Raw genomic sequence first — 21,482 nt, forward strand, 5'->3', positions numbered from 1 at the left:
GCAGTGCCAGGGCGTACCTGTGTCCCCTGTACATGGAGAGGTTGTGTTTGAGGAGACTGCTTCCATAACGACACTCATGAAGGTAAAAAAGAAAATGAAATACTATCAAATTTGGGGCTTAATATGATCTCATGTAAAAATAATATTTAAAAAAAGTCCCAATCTGGTTTTAGAAAAGGTATACGCAAAATCCAGGTTTCGGAGTTTGAGCCGACGCGCCACGGGGAGCCGTGGGATCAAAACTCGACACATTCATCGCTGTGTCATATTACGTCACGGCACATCGAGTCGGATGCCAGCGATTACGCCGACGCTCCATGGTGTAAGCTGAAAAAAAGAAAATGTAAGGAGGCAGCGGAAGCACACGTACAAGAACAACTTTATTTGACTTTGGCGAGTGGGGAGGTTCATCGCCAGAGGCGATACTCTATCCCATTGCTGGTGGGGATGTGGATAATAAAATAACACGCGTAGAGTGGTTAAGAAGCCAGAGGAAAACAACGAGTGGAAGGAGAAGCGGCGTGTTAAACAAAACTGAAGCACTCTACTGGGGAAAAAATTCCAGGATACGGGTTTCGCGACAGAAAGAACCGTTTTCACCAAACGTGCCATGCCCCTTTCTCAGTCATGTAACGGCAGCTGCGAAGGCAGAGTATTGTGGTTAATCACAATTGAAGCGTGGCGGGGTGTTGTGGGTTGGAGGAGGGGATGGGTGTGGTAAACCACTGAGTAGTATAGATTCGAGCCCCACAACGACATCCTTTTTCTAATCCAGTTCTAGGAATTTCTAATCCACCACCCATTTCTAATCCAGGTGAAGCCAGGTCTAATCCAGGCTCCACTACTTCATGGTGATCCATCCAATTTCTATGTGATTGGCTACCCTTCATTGTCGCATTTGTTCACTCGCTCATAGACACCAAAATTATCTATTCTATTCAATTCTAAGTTGGCTCATAGGCTTCCAAATCGCTCTTTTTTCTAATCCATTTCTAGGAATTTCTAATCCACCAGCCAATTCTAATCCAGGTCAAGCCACTTCTAAGTCCTCTGGTTGGTTGGTCACAGCTCCACCCCTTCATCCATCAAATTTCTATGTGATTGGCTACCATTAGTTGCCACAACATCTGCTCACTCGCTCGTAGACACCAAAATGATCTATTCTATTCAATTCTAAGTCGGCTCATAGGCTTCCAAATCGCTCACCTGTCTATTGGTCTGGGGGTGGTCACTTCCATCCATTTCTAAAACCTAGTGATTGGCTTGTTGGCTTCCTGTCATACATGCTCGATAGACTCATTTGTTATTTCCACTCTCTAGTTACTCGGTAACACGCTTTCAACTGTATATTGCTTCATAATTCCAGCTGCAACATAGACAACTGCTCGTGGGTCAATCCCATTCATTTCTAGGCCAGCTCACAATTCCCTCCAAATTGGTTATTGGTCCCGGGCGGCATTCTTTTTTAGCCTGCGTCGACTCTCAGCAATGGTTGGCACACAAAAACATGGTAAATAGTTTTCAATGTTTATTGAGTACATCATGGCAGTCTCGGAGATATTGTAGTTCTCCCTGGGGACACATCCATGCATGCTGTATATCTCCGCTAACATCCATAGTGTTCTTTACATAGGTACTATATGGATCACCCAGGCACTCATCCCTCTCTGTCCATGACCCAGAGGCAAACCGCAGGAGAGAACAGCATGTGACAGAAGCATTAATTCTCTTCCTGCACATCTTCTGAAGCAAAAAAGAACATTATGAGCTTCACTAGTTATATCACCCACTTAAACTTACCATATTCATAGCTTCCATAAGGATAGGAGTCGATGTCATTGCACAGGTATCTCTTGTCGTCGTATGCCATCAGACTTCTTTTGACATTTCTGATGGTGTACATACACTGCTTCTTTCCAACGATTGATACTTGTTCATTCGATACCCTCATGTGATTGAACAAGGTATTGCAGTACGTCTCATGGAGGAGGTGCTTGCGTACAATATTCTTTTTGACCCCTTTAGCTCTTGCAATTTGCCTTCCTCCAGCTAATTTGATGGAGTACATTTTAGCTTTCAAACAGACTACTTCCTCAATAGGTACACTACCAGTTTCGCTTTTGAATGCCCCAAGCCTTCCACGATTATTTTCACTGTACAGTGGATGATCCCGATCGAAGGAAGACAAATCTAAGTGGTCGTCGGCAATCGCTCGTAACTGGTCTTCGTAGTCCTTGCAGAACAGGCCGAGGATCAGAGAATCCGTGTCAAAGTAACAGGTAATCACCGGACAAGTGAGCTTACTCAGCAAGGTTTCATAGTGGAATGAGTACATGGTTAATTTACTCAGTTCCAAAATCGTAAACCCAATCTGGAGCGGGAAATGGCATCGCATTTTTCTTTTGCGCATTTCGTACATGACACAACCGGGGACAAAATTTCCATCCTCACGCACTCCGCCCGACTCCCGAGGCGACTCGCCGTCTCCTCATCGAAGGCTACTCGAATATCACGCATGTTAAATTTATTTAGAAGTGTTCTCCCAAAGACTGCATTATTTGAGAGTTTGTAGAAGTTTTTTTCGAATGTCGTGCCCGAGGCAACACGTCTGGCAACATTGTCCTCGATGTAGGGACGCAGGAATGGCGCCTGGCGAAATTTTAGAATTCTGTGAATTTTTGTCACCCTCATGCCTAATCTACAATCCCAAGCAGCACAAAGGACTGGGATTCGGCTGGGAACGTAACGGGGATGATGGGTTCGAGGTGGCCGATATCACCGTCACGAGCCCGACTGCTTCCCGACTATGTGAGGGGGAAGAATTGAGGGAGAGGGAAACTACATAAAATTATTTCCCGATAGATCCCCGTTCGTGTCCCGGTCAGAATTCTTTCCCGATAGATTCCCGTTTGCGTCCCGGCCAGGATTCTTTCCCGATGGATCCCCGTTAACGTCCCGATCTGCTGTGGTGTACTGGCTAAGTATTTCTTCCCGCTCGTCTCCCGATGTTTATGCAGATTCGGTAACACGTGATCGGATGGTACAGCTCGAGACAAAGTTTCTGAAACACGGGTTTTCTGTATTGGACTTTTCCCAGCCACCTTTGGGAAATGCTTGTTGAGCAGAATCCTTGGGGATTCTGTTCAACAAGTGTTCCCCTTAGGCCGCAGGGGAGGCGTAGAGAAGTGAAATACAAAACACCCGTGTTTCAGAAACTTTTGTCCCAAGCTGTACGAGACAGTGAAGCATCCCTTCAGGAAGGAATTTGGCTGTCTGGTATGAGGTAACTCTTTCAAACATTGGGCTGCAGTTCACTTCATGTGTTGTGTTGTGTTGTGTTGTATGACGGAAAACATGCACACGCAGCACCCTGAACAGAAGTATTAATGGAGCCTCACTGCAAAGCACGCAAGTACAAGATACTCGGGAAGAGTCGGCCACGCCCGAACGAAACGACCGAATCTCCCGAATCGAAAAACTCACGTGAAACGAAACGAAGAGAGCTTTAGCAAGTCGAACTGATCGGACGAAAACCGCTGCACCGAAACCCGCAAAGACTACGCTGGAGCTCCCTGCATTTGGGCTACCGCGACTGCCATCGCCATCATTTTTGGTTGTCATTGCTGGGTGCAAATGGCCGGCGTGTGTGTTCTTAATGTTTCTGAGCAACAAGTTTTGCAAAGTTTGGTTCGGAGGGAGTATGGAACGCCGTTTTGTGGTCAACGTGGCCAGAGTGCCTCAAAAGTACTCCTGCCGCATTCTGGTCACTGTTATAAATGTGAATCCCTGCCACCATCAGCAGCTTTTAAGTAGATTCATGGCACATGAGGAACCTGCGATGTACACCATCGCACACAGTCAAGAAAAATGTAGCATTTAACCTTGCTTTCCTTCATTATAACAAACAAAAAAAAAGAAAGAAAGAAAGAACACTAGAGAAAGGGTCGGCAAAACAGTGAGTGTTTTGTTGTTTTTGATTCTATTGATCTCTCACTGTCAGGTTGCACTGCCGATCTGTTCACAATCATAACTAACTAATACCTTAGCTTTGGCCAATCTCATGTTGCAATTTTGCTTCAAACACAACATTCAGGGATTCTTATGAAAACAGCAGCATTTCTGAAAGATCCTGGAACGGCCACAATCTCAAGAGGTAGTACGATTCTACCCGTCGTCATATTTCGTCCGCCAAGCCATTGCGCGGAGATGTTGGCTCCATGCCCATTTCAACACAGGCTCACCCGCGCTCGCTCGCGCGTCGTCGCTTGTCTTCCATGCCACTAGCCAGCGCTGCGCGCTGCCTGTCGCGCAGTCGCGCATGCGCTGTTCTTGTTGGCTTCGCTTTGGCTGCTGTAACGGTCGTTTCTCGTCGCCGCGTGTAGTTCGCGTAATTGCGAGCGTTCCAGCAAGTCTAAAGCGTTTTAGAGGCTTTGTATTGTTGTTCTCACCTGGTGCTGTCGTTCTTGCAACCCGTCTGATATTGCAACTGTCTGTAAGTGGAAGCGTTTCTTCTAACCGCGAGCAAACCAGTCGGTCTCGTTTGACATGTCAAAGAGTGAAGACGCTACCTTGCATGTGAAGCCAAATCGTTCTTCGCCTTCAGGATTATTGCCGTTTCAGGTGTGTAATTAATATAACTCTGAAGTAATATGTTCGACTGCGCCATGCATTCTCATTGTTCGTTTTACTCTATTTGCAGGGATCTGCGCAACGACAGGGAGATAGAACGCCAAGTGAAGTCGACTGTGTACTTTGTGCAGACGGTATGTCATATGTCTCTACACTGCTCTACATATAGGTGTCCTGCCATCGTATTTTCTGGAACGATATTTCTTGCAGGTTCAGCGTGTATGACGCAGCGGCCTTCAGCAAGAGAAACTCAAGCACCGTGTTCAAATGCAGTGGGGACTCTTGCTGGCCATGACAACGCTTAGAAGTGCTTTTTCGGAAGAAGGACAAGTTGGACCGGAAATGAGGACCTAGGTGTGCTCTTTTGCGCTGTTGTTCACCGTTCGATCATTACCAGTTTTTGTGCCCCCGTGAGTTCAACGCTTAGGTATGTTGATGATAAATGGATATGCGTTAAAAGGTACGTACTCCGGAGTGGTGAATTGTTCTGGTGAAGTGATTCGTTGCTGCTATCTCCTGTTTCGTGAGGGTTCTTGTCGGTACTCATATACCGCAGGCATGAGGGGCTTTCTTTGCAGAACATTTCAGTAAACCAAGACTGCAGCATTTTCAAGATTGCCATAACCAGCATCAATGCAGCTCTCATGTCAACATCAGCATCAAGACAGCTCTGATGTGAGCATCAGCCAGCGCAGCTCTGATGTTAACATCATCAGAGCAGCTGTGATGTTAACATCAGACCTGATGTCGCTTTTTTTTTCAATAGGGATGCTTCTCCTTGACCATGTTTTTTTTTTGCTTATTGACGTTTTTGTGAAGGAACGCTGAATATGCGCACACCATTGACTGTCAGCTCTAGTCCCGGTCAGCTGTCATTTTTTACAGTTTTCGTTGTAGTAATTGCTAGTCATTTGCACCAAAGGCGCTGGATGTGAACTATTTTCTCTTTCCTGGACTTGCATTTCTCCCAGTCGTTGGCTTTGTCATTTTTTCATAATTTAAATTTTCTCTTGGTAACTCTTGAGTTTCGTAATCCCTACGCTGTGCATTTTACCATTTTTGATAAAGCTCATTCCACGTACCGTGCACATACTATTTTGTGCTGAAGTGCAGCAATTGTTTCGTTACGTCTAATGTTACATGCCATTCATTTTTGTGTCTGGGCAGTACTGAAGCGTGAGCAGATAGGCAGACTGCCTATTACTGCATAACTTCGTTTTCTTTGAGGCACCACCACTTGGACAGGCAGACCGCCTCTTGCTGTATACTTTTTCTTTCTTTTGAGACACTGTTGACGTGCGAGTGGTTACGCAGGCAGGCTGCATATTACTGTATACCATTTCCCACCATGCAGCAATTTTACCGTTACGTCTAATATTAATGCTACAAGCCGTTCATTTCTTCCAGGGCCATTGCCGAAGTGCAAGTGGTTAGGCAGACTGCCTACTACTGCATACCTTTTTTGTTTCCTTTCAGAGACCACCTCTTACTGTGTACGTTCCCCCCCCCTTTTGAGACACCATTGAAGGGCCAGTGGTTACGCAGGCAGGCTGGATATTACGGTAGACCATTTCCACCCTTTTCTTTTCAGGCTACATTGGCAATGACAGTAGTTATGCGGACATGCTGCATATTTCTGTATACCCCTCTTTTTTTGTTTTTCATTTCAGACACAATTGGCATGCATTGGATGATGCAGGCAGACTGCTTAGTGTACACCACTCGTCGTTTAGTCTATTGAGGTGCTCCAAGTGTTGTGTCAGTCTATTTCCTCTCCGAAAATAAAATGTTGGGCTCTACACACACTGTTTACACTCAAAATTATTGTAATTATTAAAAATAAGCATATTAATGCCAAAATATGCATGGGGGGGGTAAATATGCATGGGGGGAGCCCCTGCCAGCATTATCGGGGATCCGCCGGGGACCTGCTGGGACCGAATACTTGCTGCCGATGTCGGTCCTTAATCATCCCGGTGTTGCAAACTGGAGGAAGGACCGGTATCGGCTGGTGGCATGCCCCCGACTTTGTAGGATTCTTTCCCGATGCTGGACCGGCTTCGCCCCGGTCCTTTGTGCTGCTTGGGAATAGAGTGCGAGCAGCGCGTAATGAACGACGTACTCGACTTTGTCCTTGCACGTAAGCAACAGCTTTTTGCTGTTAGCAGGCTGATACATTAATTCTTCGAGAAGCCCTCGCTGGAATGGCGAGAGCCATTCCTTTGGGACGACTGCCTTCTCAGGAGCCAGGGGAAAGTACCGTGTCAGTGCGTGGATAGATTTTGGATACTCCAAGTCACATACATACACGTAGCCAACGTCTGAATCAGTGGGGTGACGCATAAAATCCACGGAGCTAAAATCCTCGAGCCATTCGAAATCACCAATGGGGAGGTGCTTTATCATACTGAATCCGTAAAGATTGTTGCAATCTATGTATGATATGTACACCTCCTCTTTATCGGGATCATAGCCACTACACAGAGGGTTGTTAGCCCGCAAATGACGCCTGCTCGCCTGACAGAGCCCGCCTCTAACGCCCGATTCGATGGTTCTGTACATGTCCTCATCGATGATTAACTCCAATGTTGCCTGCGTGTAATTTAGAGCGCATTGCCACGAATAGGATGCCAGAGAAACACAATGAAGCAATAGCTTTTTGCTGTTAGCGGGCTGATACATTAATTCTTCGAGAAGCCCTCGCTGGAATGGCGAGAGCCAGTCCTTTGGGAGATAGTTCTTTGGGATCCTTTGGGAGATAGATCTACACGGGGTAGATCTTCGGTAAACTCCTGTTTACAGTACGCACAGTGGGTAGCAGCTCTGTGCTCAGCGCATTGCTCATCATTCAGCACCATTGCGGCGGGGCAAGCGTTCAGGGCGATCATCTCATCCCGCATTTCCATCAATGCTCTCACGCACTGCCTCGCAGCATCTTCCCCATGGTGCGTCCTGATGCGCATCACCTTTGAGTCGTGGGTGCGCACAAGCACAGCACAGAAGCTAGAGGTAATGTGACGTTGCATGCCAACACCACTGGGTGCGAGTACGCTCTCCGTGTCTAACGCAACGACGTAGTTGTACTGCTGCATGTACTGTATTTTAGTAAATTCTACAAAATTTTCTCCGGGTTCACAAAATTCTAATAGGATTTCGTTCACGTCCGCGCAAAGGCGTCGATGTTTCGCCATGCTCTTTTCCTCATTAAAAGAGCGAGTGCAACGTTCGCATACGAAACGCGTGTTCTTTCTCGTCAGCAAACGCTCGAGGGACTTAATTCCGAAAAAATGCTCGTCAACCTCCAATAAGTGAATTTTCTTTTCGCTTTCCAGTTTTGGGGGTCGTGACACGTGCACTCCCTGATCGACCTACGCGTACACGTACACAGATATCCTATTTTTCTCTTCGAACTGGTCCAGATCAGCGAATGAAACAGGGAAGTGAGTAGGCCACCAGTAATCTGCTGCATAATTTTCACATTTTTTCCACGAATTCCTTTCCTGTGGATGCAGGAGAGCGAGTGTATTGTTTTTAAAACATTCACCCTCCTTGAGTGCTGGTAAATGGATATTCGTTAACACGTTCCTGCGTTTATCCAAATTTGTGGGAAGTACCCCCTCGCATCCAAACTTTTTAGTTTTCACAGCGGAAATACACATTTGAACTTTTTGGACGTCAGTGGATACAAACCCACTACCCTCGCGCTGGTAATTTTCAATGCGCCCGGTGGACTCCTGAATCACATCCATCAAAGTATTTGCGATAGCTCCATCGCTGTGGACTTCGCGAGCAAGCGCCATAAAATGAGCTATGTGTGCGGTTACATCCTCTCGATTTCCTTTCATCATTAGAACGTCAGAACAAATGCAAAACCTAAAGGGTATTTTTTTGTGCTCGCAAAATAGCAATTATATTGTGGAGGTGGTTCATTAAATATTGTCGCAAGTCCTCTACTCCCTGATCGTGAACAGATGCCAATAGCACAAACGCTTTGACGATACCTCGAAATACGCTATCAGTTTGAAAGAAAGGCAGGAAGGAAATGTCCACATAGGGATGTGATCGCTCGACGTGAGCATGCAATGTGGCGGGTGAAATGCCTGTAGAAGATGGTGAATTCTCTTCCAATGGCTCATCATCCATGATATCATGAGGATCAAAAAAGCAGAACACGCATCTAGGCACTGAAAAAAAAAAAAAGAAACACTAAGAAAACGTGCACCACAGAGCGTGGATTAAAAATACTTACTTTTGAAGCGAGCTCCGCACACTCCCGAAGCGATGCGAAGACTGCTGCCTCTTTACACATCCTCCCCACTTATATAGCGGCGACCTTGCTGCATGCCCCAACATGCAGGGGTGCGAGGAGTCGTCATAGCCTAAAAATAACTCGCTCTGCATGTTCAAGGTCGCAGCTTGCCCTTGGCTTCACGTAATGCTCCGTCCGCCTACACCATTGCCGCACCTGAGCGCAAAGTTCGCGCTCTCATCACATGTCATTCCGACATGCAAGTCGCTTCCATGAGCATGCACACATCCACCCCTTTTTGTTCACAGTGGCTATGGAATTTCACTGTAATTTGTTTCATTTAAGTAATATTATTGAAATGCAGATTCATCTCAGACAGGAATTTCTACCCTCAGCGTTAAACCCTCAGATACCAGCAATTCTGCTCGAATAGCAAAATAGCTATGACTTCAAAAATTAAAGCTAACAAACTACCATCAACTGACAAAACACCCATTTCTCCTATCAGATAATTATTGCATAATGCTACATACAGTCGCATTGTCCCTGCGTAAAGAAACCACAGGACAAGGGTACACAAATTCACTTAAGGGAAAAGGCTTAAGACCTCAGGAATAATCGCAGAGTCACCACACATCGCTACGCGGCTAGCACAAGATAACAACAAGATACTAGCGACGGGTAGAATCGTAACACTGCTAAACAAGTCCCAACATGCCATGATGACGTCACAAACCAAGAAAAAAGCACACACGCGCGCACACACAGCAGCTCAGGAATGCACAAGGAGAGGTGCTTTATTGGAATTTCTACTCCTTGCTCAGACAAAACATTTCTGCTCAAATACCCATAACTGCAAGATTAAGTACTGCTTACTTCACCGAGCACCCAACAAAATCAAACAAACAAACCCACTTTCCATGATAGAACACTATTCAGATTTACCAAGTGATTTTCTTCTGCTTTAGCAGTGAAAGAAAAAAAAGAGCCATGAAAAATTTCATATACTTTTGCTTGAATAGCTATAATTGCAAAAAAAAGAAAAAGAAAACGAAGCACATGCTAATAAACGGAGAAAAAGGCACCCATTTCTGCTATCAGATAATTATTGCATAATGCTAGATACACAGTCGCGTTGTCCCTGTGTAAAGAAACCACAGGACAAGGGTACACAAATTCACTTAAGCAATGAGGGAAAAGGCTTAAGACCTCAGGAATAATCGCAGAGTCACCACACATCGCTACGCGGCTAGCACAAGGTAACAACAAGATCGGCGGGTAAAATCGTAACACTGCTAAACAAGTCCCAACATGCCATGATGACGTCACAAACCAAGAAAAAAGCACACACGCGCGCGCACACAGCAGCTCAGGAATGCACAAGGAGAGGTGTTTTCTTGGAATTTCTACTCCTGGCTCAGACACCAACATTTCTGCTCAAATACCCATAACTGCAAGATTAAGTACTGCTTACTTCATCGAGCACCCAACAAAATCAAACAAACAAACAAACAAACCCACTTTCCGTGATAGAACACTATTCAGCTTTACCAAGTGATTTTCTTCTGCCTTAGCAGTGAAAGAAAAAAGAGCCATGAAAAATTACACGTACTTTTGCTTGAATAGCTATAACTGCAAAAAAAAAAAAACGAAGCACATGCTAATAAACGGAGAAAAAGGCACCCATTTCTGCTATCAGGTAATTATTGCATAATGCTACGTACACAGTCGCGTTGTCCCTGTGTAAAGAAAGCACAGGACAAGGGTACACAAATCGAATTGGGAAAATCACTTCTACTCGCGCAGCATAATACGATATACGCTGATTTTTTTTTTACGGGCGAAAATTGCAATAAGAAGCCACTGCTATACAAGTGCAACAACCCTTATTTTTAAACCAACATTTCATGCAATACCACATAAATTTATCACTCGAGTCACACGAAAAGGCATACACAATGTACTTACTGGTTCAGTGGGGTCACAGTTGCACACACACAACACAGACACAACGAGCGACAGTGAAAAATAAGAAATTACACGCACTTCTGCTCGAATAGCAAAGTGCCAAGCATGACAAAACACATTTTCTACCACCAGAAAAGTATTAAACAGAATAATACAATATTCACAAAAATTAAGCTTGTGTGGCAAACACACAACCTGAGGAACACACCCATTCACATCTGCTTTCTGAATTTGTTATACAGGCGTTAGCGATTCGATAAGAATATAAAGCACGCTGCTTGGAGAAAGCATATATCATGTGAAGCGGTCTACTCTATTGAAAATGCGATAAACCTTATTTTTCAAAAAAAAAAAATCACAGTCGGCATAATATACGGCAATATCGGCAATATCACTGAAGTCAAACACATTGAACTTACTTGTCAAGTGGGGTCGCAGCTGCACAAACGCGCACGCACACTCACACATTTTTAGTGCCTCACAACGAGTAAAAACCCAAGATCTATTCACAGCCACATAAATTCATATTATTCCTCACGTCAATAATTATCCAGCCATCGTCAAAACGGGGATCAGCCATATGCCAATGCGAAACAATAGGCCTTCGCGCCGGATGTAATACGATATCGCCAGCCGACCGTCCCAAAGCAAAAAAGAAACACCGCATCTCAGGAATGCATGTTGCCTATACATCCAAGAACAGCGTGCAGCAATTATAACACAGAATGAGATTCATTTCTTTGTACTTTTGTTTGCTTGCATATAAATATTTCACAAGAAATATTAAAGAGTGTAAAAGGAGAACAGCATTCGCTACACCCTGTAGCTCTTATCATTTTTAAACAAACCAGTTTTCATAACCACACTACCATTCACTAAATAGGGGAGTCACTAATGATTCAAATATGATAAAATATCATTCCATCATCATTGATTGCAAACTTCACGCAAGAATAAGCAACTGCTGCGCGTCGTATTTTTCTTATAAGAAACATCAAATCTCGCCGTGTTAAACACCAACAGCAACGATTTTTTTGTATTTTGTATTTATTTTTGTTGTTTCCAGCAGCTCATTACTTTGTGCGAGTCATCAAAAATTAAAAATTTCTGATCTGCTGCTGTTAAAGTGATAAAACAGTGTGTCTGCACGGGGAAACGATAACAGAGCGCGCGTCATTGCGTCAAGCGTGTCCTCATTGCGTGAACGGGCCGGGATGCGGCTCACGTGGGGGCACACACTGTTTTATCACTTTAACAGCAGCAGATCAGAAATTTTTAATTTTTGATGACTCGCACAAAGTAATGAGCTGCTGGAAACAACAAAAATAAATTCAAAATACAAAAAAATCGTTGCTGTTGGTGTTTAACACGGCGAGATTTGATGTTTCTTATAAGAAAAATACGACGCGCAGCAGTTGCTTATTCTTGCGTGAAGTTTGCAATCAATGATGATGGAATGATATTTTATCATATTTGAATCATTAGTGACTCCCCTATTTAGTGAATGGTAGTGTGGTTATGAAAACTGGTTTGTTTAAAAATGATAAGAGCTACAGGGTGTAGCGAATGCTGTTCTCCTTTTACACTCTGTAATATTTCTTGTGAAATATTTATATGCAAGCAAACAAAAGTACAAAGAAATGAATCTCATTCTGTGTTATAATTGCTGCACGCTGTTCTTGGATGTATAGGCAACATGCATTCCTGAGATGCGGTGTTTCTTTTTTGCTTTGGGACGGTCGACTGGCGATATCGTACTACATCCGGCGCGAAGGCCTATTGTTTCGCATTGGCATATGCGTGTTCCCCGTTTTGACGATGGCTGGATAATTATTGACGTGAGGAATAATATGAATTTATGTGGCTGTGAATAGATCTTGGGTTTTTGCTCGTTGTGAGGCACTAAAAATGTGTGAGTGTGCGTGCGCGTTTGTGCAGCTGGGACCCCACTTGACAAGTAAGTTCAATGTGTTTGACTTCAGTGATATTGCCGATATTGCCGTATATTTGCCGACTGTGATTTTTTTTGAAAAATAAGGTTTATCGCATTTTCAATAGAGTAGACCGCGCTGCACATGATATATCCTTTCTCCAAGCAGCGTGCTTTATATTCTTATCGAATCGCTCACGCCTGTATAACAAATTCAGAAAGCAGATGTGAATGGGTGTGTTCCACAGGTTGTGTGTTTGCCACACAAGCTTAATTTTTGTGAATATTGTATTATTCTGTTTAATAATTTTCTGGTGGTAGAAAATGTGTTTTGTCAAGCTTGACACTTTGCTATTCGAGCAGAAGTGCGTGTAATTTCTTATTTTTCAGTGTCGCTCGTTGTGTCTGTGTTGTGTGTGTGCAACTGTGACCCCACTTAACCAGTAAGTACATTGTGTATGCCTTTTCGTGTGACTCGAGTGATAAATTTATGTGGTATTGCATGAAATGTTGGTTTAAAAATAAGGGTTGTTGCACTTGTATAGCAGTGGCTTCTTATTGGAATTTTCGCCCATAAAAAAAATCAGCGTATATCGTATTATGCTGCGCGAGTAGAAGTGATTTTCCCAATTCGATTTGTGTACCCTTGTCCTGTGCTTTCTTTACACAGGGACAACGCGACTGTGTATGTAGCATTATGCAATAAATACCTGATAGCAGAAATGGGTGCCTTTTTCTCCTTTATTAGCATGTGCTTCGTTTTTTTTTTTTTGCAGTTATAGCTATTCAAGCAAAAGTACGTGTAATTTTTCATGGCTCTTTTTTTCTTTCACTGCTAAAGCAGAAGAAAATCACTTGGTAAAGCTGAATAGTGTTCTATCACGGAAAGTGGGTTTGTTTGTTTGTTTGTTTGTTTGATTTTGTTGGGTGCTCGATGAAGTAAGCAGTACTTAATCTTGCAGTTATGGGTATTTGAGCAGAAATGTTGGTGTCTGAGCCAGGAGTAGAAATTCCAATAAAACACCTCTCCTTGTGCATTCCTGAGCTGCTGTGTGCGCGCGCGTTTGTGCTTTTTTCTTGGTTTGTGACGTCATCATGGTTTGTGACGTCATCATGGTATGTTTGGACTTGTTTAGCAGTGTTACGATTTTACCCGCCGATCTTGTTGTTACCTTGTGCTAGCCGCGTAGCGATGTGTGGTGACTCTGCGATTATTCCTGAGGTCTTAAGCCTTTTCCCTCATTGCTTAAGTGAATTTGTGTACCCTTGTCCTGTGGTTTCTTTACACAGGGACAACGCGACTGTGTATGTAGCATTATGCAATAAATATCTGATAGCAGAAATGGGTGCCTTTTTCTCCGTTTATTAGCATGTGCTTCGTTTTCTTTTTCTTTCTTTTTTTTGCAATTATAGCTATTCAAGCAAAAGTATATGAAATTTTTCATTGCTCTTTTTTTCTTTCACTGCTAAAGCAGAAGAAAATCACTTGGTAAAGCTGAATAGTGTTCTATCATGGAAAGTAGGTTTGTTTGTTTGATTTTGTTGGGTGCTCGGTGAAGTAAGCAGTACTTAATCTTGCAGTTATGGGTATTTGAGCAGAAATGTTTTGCCTGAGCCAGGAGTAGAAATTCCAATAAAGCACCTCTCCTTGTGCATTCCTGAGCTGCTGTGTGCGCGCGCGTGTGTGCTTTTTTCTTGGTTTGTGACGTCATCATGGCATGTTGGGACTTGTTTAGCAGTGTTACGATTCTACCCGTCGCTAATATCTTGTTGTTATCTTTTGCTAGCCGCGTAGCGATGTGTGGTGAATCTGCGATTATTCCTGAGGTCTTAATCCTTTTCCCTTAAGTGAATTTGTGTACCCTTGTCCTGTGGTTTCTTTACGCAGGGACAATGCGACTGTATGTAGCACTATGCAATAATTATCTGGTAGGAGATATGGGTGTTTTGTCAGTTGATGGCAGTTTGTTAGCTTTAATTTTTGAAGTCATAGCTATTTTGCTATTCGAGCAGAAATGCTGGTATCTGAGGGTTTAACGCTGAGGGTAGAAATTCGTGTCTGAGATGAATCTGCATTTAACTGTAATTTGTTTCATTTAAGTAATATTATTGAAATTCCATAGCCACTGTGAACAAAAAGGGGTGGATGTGTGCATGCTCATGGAAGCGACTTGCATGTCGGAATGACATGTGATGAGAGCGCTAACTTTGCGCTCAGGTGCGGCAATGGTGTAGGCGGAAGGAGCATTACGTGAAGCCAAGGGCAAGCTGCGACCTTGAACATGCAGAGCGAGTTATTTTTAGGCTATGACGACTCCTCGCACCCCTGCATGTTGGGGCATGCAGCGAGGTCGCCGGTATATAAGTGGGGAGGATGTGTAAAGTGGCAGCAGTCTTCGCATCGCTTCAGGAGTGTGCGGAGCTCGCTTCAAAAGTAAGTATTTTTCATCCACGCTCTGTGGTGCACGTTTTCTTAGTATTTCTTCTTTTTTTTTCAGTGCCTAGATGCATGTTCTGCTTTTTTGATCCTCATGATATCATGGATGATGAGCCATTGGAAGAGAATTCACCATCTTCTCCAGACATTTCACCTGCCACATTGCATGCTCACGTCGAGCGATCACATCCCTATGTGGACATTTCCTTCCTGCCTTTCTTTCAAACTGATAGCGCATTTCGAGGTATCGTCAAAGCGTTTGTGCTATTGGCATCTGTTCACGATCAGGGAGTAGAGGACTTGCGACAATATTTAATGAACCACCTCCACAATATAATTGCTATTTTGCGAGCACAAAGAATACCCTTTAGGTTTTGCATTTGTTCTGACGTTCTAATGATGAAAGGAAATCGAGGGGATGTAACCGCACACATAGCTCATTTTATGGCGCTTGCTCGCGAAGTCCACAGCGATGGAGCTATCGCAAATACTTTGATGGATGTGATTCAGGAGTCCACCGGGCGCATTGAAAATTACCAGCGCGAGGCTAGTGGGTTTGTATCCACTGACGTCCAAAAAGTTCAAATGTGTATTTCCGCTGTGAAAACTAAAAAGTTTGGATGCGAGGGGGTACTTCCCACAAATTTGGCTAAACGCAGGAACGTGTTAAAGAATATCCATTTACCAGCACTCAAGGAGGGTGAATGTTTTAAATACAATACACTCGCTCTCCTGCATCCACAGGAAAGGAATTCGTGGAAAAAATGTGAAAATTATGCAGCAGATTACTGGTGGCCTACTCACTTCCCTGTTTCATTCGCTGATCTGGACGAGTTCGAAGAGAAAAATAGGATATCTGTGTACGTGTACGCGTAGGTCGATCAGGGAGTGCACGTGTCACGGCCCCCAAAACTGGAAAGCGAAAAGAAAATTCACTTATTGGAGGTTGACGAGCATTTTTTCGGAATTAAGTCCCTCGAGCGTTTGCTGAGGAGAAAGAACACGCGTTTCGTATGCGAACGTTGCACTCGCTCTTTTAATGAGGAAAAGAGCATGGCGAAACATCGACGCCTTTGAGCGGACGTGAACGAAATCCTATTAGAATTTTGTGAACCCGGAGAAAATTTTGTAGAATTTACTAAAATACAGTACATGCAGCAGTACAACTACGTCGTTGCGTTGGACACGGAGAGCGTACTCGCACCCAGTGGTGTTGGCATGCAACGTCACATTACCTCTAGCTTCTGTGCTGTGCTTGTGCACACCCACGACTCAAAGGTGATGCGCATCAGGACGCACCATGGGGAAGATGCTGCGAGGCAGTGCGTGAGAGCATTGATGGAAATGCGGGATCAGATGATCGCCCTGAACGCTTGCCCCGCCGCAATGGTGCTGAATGATGAGCAATGCGCTGAGTACAGAGCTGCTATCCACTGTGCGTACTGTAAACAGGAGTTTACCGAAGATCTACCCCGTGTCTGGCATCACGACCATTCAAAGTATTGTAGTGCGGGCGAGACAAATTATATCGTGACATTGTGTAACCCCTGTAACGTCGCGTGCACGACGAGGGAAAAATTGCCGATCATGGTACACAATTTGTACTACGATTTGGCTGGGCTGCTGCGGGAATTTCACATTCTTGGGTGGAAGCGACCTCCCTTCATTGTGGCCAGCTCCATGGAAAAAATTCGTTCGTTCGAAATTGGCACCTTCCTGTTTAGAGATACCATGCAATATCTAAATTCGTCGCTGGGGGAGCTCGTGGAAACCGTCAAATCCATGGGTGGTGCAGAGGCATTCCAATGTTTCAAGCAGGCATTTGGAAACGACTACGAAATTTTACTTCGTAAAGGTGTATTCCCGTACAGCCATGTCAGTTCTTTTGCAGTGTATGATGAATTGGCCTTGCCAGAAAAATTCTCCTTTCGAAACGATCTCACGGGGGAGGATATAAGTGAGGAGGACTACCAGTATGCGTTGCTCGTGTTTGAACATTTTGGATGCTCAAATTTGAGAGATTATAATGCACTGTACTTGAAAACGGATGCCCTACTACATGCGGACGTGATGCAGCACTTCCGACGTCTGTGCTACAGCGCGCGTGGATTGGAATTGGTTCATTGTGTTTCTCTGGCATCCTATTCGTGGCAATGCGCTCTAAATTACACGCAGGCAAAATTGTTGTTCATCATCAATGAGGACATGTACAGAACCATCGAATTGGGCGTTAGAGGCGGGCTCTGTCAGGCGAGCAGGCGTCATTTGCGGGCTAACAACCCTCTGTGTAGTGGCTATGATCCCGATAAAGAGGAGGTGTACATATCATGCATAGATTGCAACAACCTTTACGGATTCAGTATGATAAAGCACATCCCCGTTGGTGATTTCGAATGGGTCGAGGATTTTAGCTCCGTGGATTTTATGCGTCACCCCACTGATTCAGACGTTGGCTACGTGTATGTATGTGACTTGGAGTATCCAAAATCTATCCACGCACTGACACGGTACTTTCCCCTCGCTCCTGAGAAGGCAGTCGTCCCAAAGAATGGCTCTCGCCATTCCAGCGAGGGCTTCTCGAAGAATTAATGTATCAGCCCGCTAACAGCAAAAAGCTGTTGCTTACGTGCAAGGACAAAGTCGAGGACGTCGTTCATTACGCGCTGCTCGCACTCTATTGTAGTTAGGCATGAGGGTGACAAAAATTCACAGAATTCTAAAATTTCGCCAGGCGCCATTCCTGCGTCCCTACATCGAGGACAATGTTGTCAGACGTGTTGCCTCGGGCACGACATTCGAAAAAAACTTCTACAAACTCTCAAATAATGCAGTCTTTGGGAGAACACTTCTAAATAAATTTAACATGCGTGATATTCGAGTAGCCTTCGATGAGGAGACGGCGAGTCGCCTCGGGAGTCGGGCGGAGTGCGTGAGGATCGAAATTTTGTCCCCGGATTGTGTCATGTACGAAATGCGCAAAAGAAAAGTGCGATGCGATTTCCCGCTCCAGATTGGGTTTACGATTTTGGAACTGAGTAAATTAACCATGTACTCATTCTACTATGAACCCTTGCTGAGTAAGCTCACTTGTCCGGTGATTACCTGTTACTTTGACAAGGATTCTCTGATCCTCGGCCTGTTCTGCAAGGACTACGAAGATCAGTTACGAGCGATTGCCGACGACCACTTAGATTTGTCTTCCTTCGATCGGGATCATCCACTGTACAGTGAAAATAATCGTGCAAGGCTTGGGGCATTCAAAAGCGAAACTGGTAGTGTACCTATTGAGGAAGTAGTCTGTTTGAAAGCTAAAATGTACTCCATCAAATTAGCTGGAGGAAGGCAAATTGCAAGAGCTAAAGGGGTCAAAAAGAATATTGTACGCAAGCACCTCCTCCATGAGACGTACTGCAATACCTTGTTCAATCACATGAGCGTATCGAATGAACAAGTATCAATCGTTGGAAAGAAGCAGTGTATGTACACCATCAGAAATGTCAAAAGAAGTCTGATGGCATACGACGACAAGAGATACCTGTGCAATGACATCGACTCCTATCCTTATGGAAGCTATGAATATGGTAAGTTTAAGTGGGTGATATAACTAGTGAAGCTCATAATGTTCTTTTTTGCTTCAGAAGATGTGCAGGAAGAGAATTAATGCTTCTGTCACATGCTGTTCTCTCCTGCGGTTTGCCTCTGGGTCATGGACAGAGAAGGATGAGTGCCTGGGTGTTCCATATAGTACCTATGTAAAGAACACTATGGATGTTAGCGGAGATATACAGCATGCATGGATGTGTCCCCAAGGAGAACTACAATATCTCCGAGACTGCCATGATGTACTCAATAAACATTGAAAACTATTTACCATGTTTTTGTGTGCCAACCATTGCTGAGAGTCGACGCAGGCTAAAAAAGAATGCCGCCCGGGACCAATAACCAATTTGGAGGGAATTGTGAGCTGGCCTAGAAATGAATGGGATTGACCCACGGAATTATCTATGTTGCAGCTGGAATTATGAAGCATTATACAGTTGAAAGCGTGTGACCGAGTAACTAGAGAGTGGAAATGACAAATGAGTCTATCGAGCATGTATGACAGGAAGCCAACAAGCCAATCACTAGGTTTTAGAAATGGATGGAAGTGACCAACCCTGGACCAATAGACAGGTGAGCGATTTGGAAGCCTATGAGCCGACTTAGAATTGAATAGAATAGATCATTTTGGTGTCTACGAGCGAGTGAGCAGATGTTGTGGCAACTAATGGTAGCCAATCACATAGAAATTTGATGGATGAAGGGGTGGAGCTGTGACCAACCAATCAGAGGACTTAGAAGTGGCTTGACCTGGATTAGAATTGGCTGGTGGATTAAAAATTCCTAGAAATGGATTAGAAAAAAGAGCAATTTGGAAGCCTATGAGCCAACTTAGAATTGAATAGAATAGATAATTTTGGTGTCTATGAGCGAGTGAACAAATGCGACAATGAAGGATAGCCAATCACATAGAAATTGGATGGATCACCATGAAGTGGTGGAGCCTGGATTAGACCTGGCTTCACCTGGAATAGAAATGGGTGGTGGATTAGAAATTCCTAGAACTGGATTAGAAAAAGTATGTCGTTGTGGGGCTCGAATCTATACTACTCCACTGCACGGGCCAAATTTTCGGCGCCGCACCCGGCCCGGGCCCGGCGTCTTCTATAGCTTTCCAGCCCGGACCCCGCCCGAGCACGACTCCGCCGGCCCGTACCCAGCCCGTACCCGACTGTTTCCATGCTCAGGCCCGGTCCCAGCTCGCCTCTGCTGTATGTGTTCTCGAGGCGGCATATTTAGATTTTCTAAAGAGCATAAATGGTACTGTGGTACAGTGAAGTTACACGCAAGGTTTGTCTGCGCAGTCTGGTGACATGTTGCATATGCCGCAGGGTAGGAATGCGATTAATTTGGACTAGCTGGGGTTCTTTTAACGTGCGCTATGCTCTGGTCTCTGCTCTGGACTCCCTTCAAATTCTCGTATTGACAACCGCACAGCGCAGCGAGGAAATGGACGCAGCTAATTACTGGAGAGTGAGGACGTACGCTCTGTGTTTTACAGGCTGTGTTTATCTGCCGGCAAGCCGCTGTGTGCTTGGTGCATGCTTGCTTGGGAAGGCACCGCGCAGTGGCGCGCGTGGGCGATATGCATGCACCTTGCGGATCAAGAGAGACTCATTTCCGCTCTATTGCGCATGTACCGGCGTTATCCCCCTTCAGGAACTCTCACGTCAACGAAACATGTCAGAACCCCTAACCTAACTGACCCTCGTGGTACAATGGTGACATATCTGCACACCTTTCCCTGTTTATTTGTATGTGTTATTACTTTAGAACACACTACATTAGAATAGAGATTCATTGTGAACGGCATTTCAACATTAAGATGCAAATCACACGACCGACAAAGAAAAGAGACTAGCATCTTGTCAATGAACACCTAGCAACTAACGGTGAAAACCTTAGAATGCATCGCTTGATTGAGTTTCGCGCAAATGGCTCTTTATGATCCACATTGAGTTTGCGCGCCCGCACGCATTTTTGCTCGAATATGGGTGCAATATATGCACTGAACAGTCACTTTCAAATGATTTTGGACAAATGCATGGTACGATCATCTGCATGACTGTGGTCCTATAGCTCAAGTTTGACAGCACAGGATGTAATTTGCGGGGCTCAGTACTAGAACGTGTTGGTATCCGAGCTGGGTGGGGTCACCTGTGAAATTTCAGGGGGGGGGGGAGGTGTTGCAAAAAATGCAGGGAGGGTGTACACCCCCCTCCCCCTGAGGGGGGTGTAGGAAAATCCGTGGGTGCATGTACTAGATAAGTTAAACCGCCCTGTACCTGACTGCGACAGAAGACGCCTCTTACCCCCTATCCTCAGCTTTGACAGTGATGGACGTGTCATAAGCTGTTTGTTTAAGCTTGAGCTTAAGTTGTGTTTAAGCTTAAGTTTGTATAAGCTCAATGTTTATCTTTTTCTTGTAGGTACACAGGACTTACAGGACTTACTTACAGGACTTACAGTACTTACTCTGCTGTTGAACAATCGAAGCGAACGCATGCTCTCTGCAGCCGCAGTAACGTTCGACATGCAAGCAAGAGCTGAGGGTGAGTGTTCCCCATTGATTTTCAAGGAGGTAAGTACTCCTATCTATAGATGTAATGTAGTTCTTCTATGCTTCGTAATTCTATTTATTGTTCAGTTCTCCTCCTTCGTAACTTGTG

General features: G+C 44.5%; 1 long non-coding RNA gene across 3 annotated transcripts; it reads left to right on the forward strand.

Moving 5' to 3' along the window:
* The first annotated feature begins 4,317 nt into the window (after positions 1 to 4,317).
* Positions 4,318 to 6,430, forward strand: LOC135379076 (uncharacterized). 3 transcript variants are annotated; one of them, XR_010418704.1, is made up of 4 exons: positions 4,318 to 4,620; positions 4,700 to 4,763; positions 4,840 to 6,191; positions 6,300 to 6,430. It is a non-coding gene; the product is annotated as an uncharacterized LOC135379076 (long non-coding RNA). The 3 variants fall into 3 exon arrangements; XR_010418705.1 differs by having other exon boundaries at positions 4,840 to 5,304; positions 6,106 to 6,430; XR_010418703.1 differs by having other exon boundaries at positions 4,840 to 6,430.
* Positions 6,431 to 21,482: the final 15,052 nt, after the last annotated feature.

Source organism: Ornithodoros turicata, chromosome 1 (genome assembly GCF_037126465.1).
Source record: "Ornithodoros turicata isolate Travis chromosome 1, ASM3712646v1, whole genome shotgun sequence".
Taxonomy (NCBI): domain Eukaryota; kingdom Metazoa; phylum Arthropoda; class Arachnida; order Ixodida; family Argasidae; genus Ornithodoros; species Ornithodoros turicata.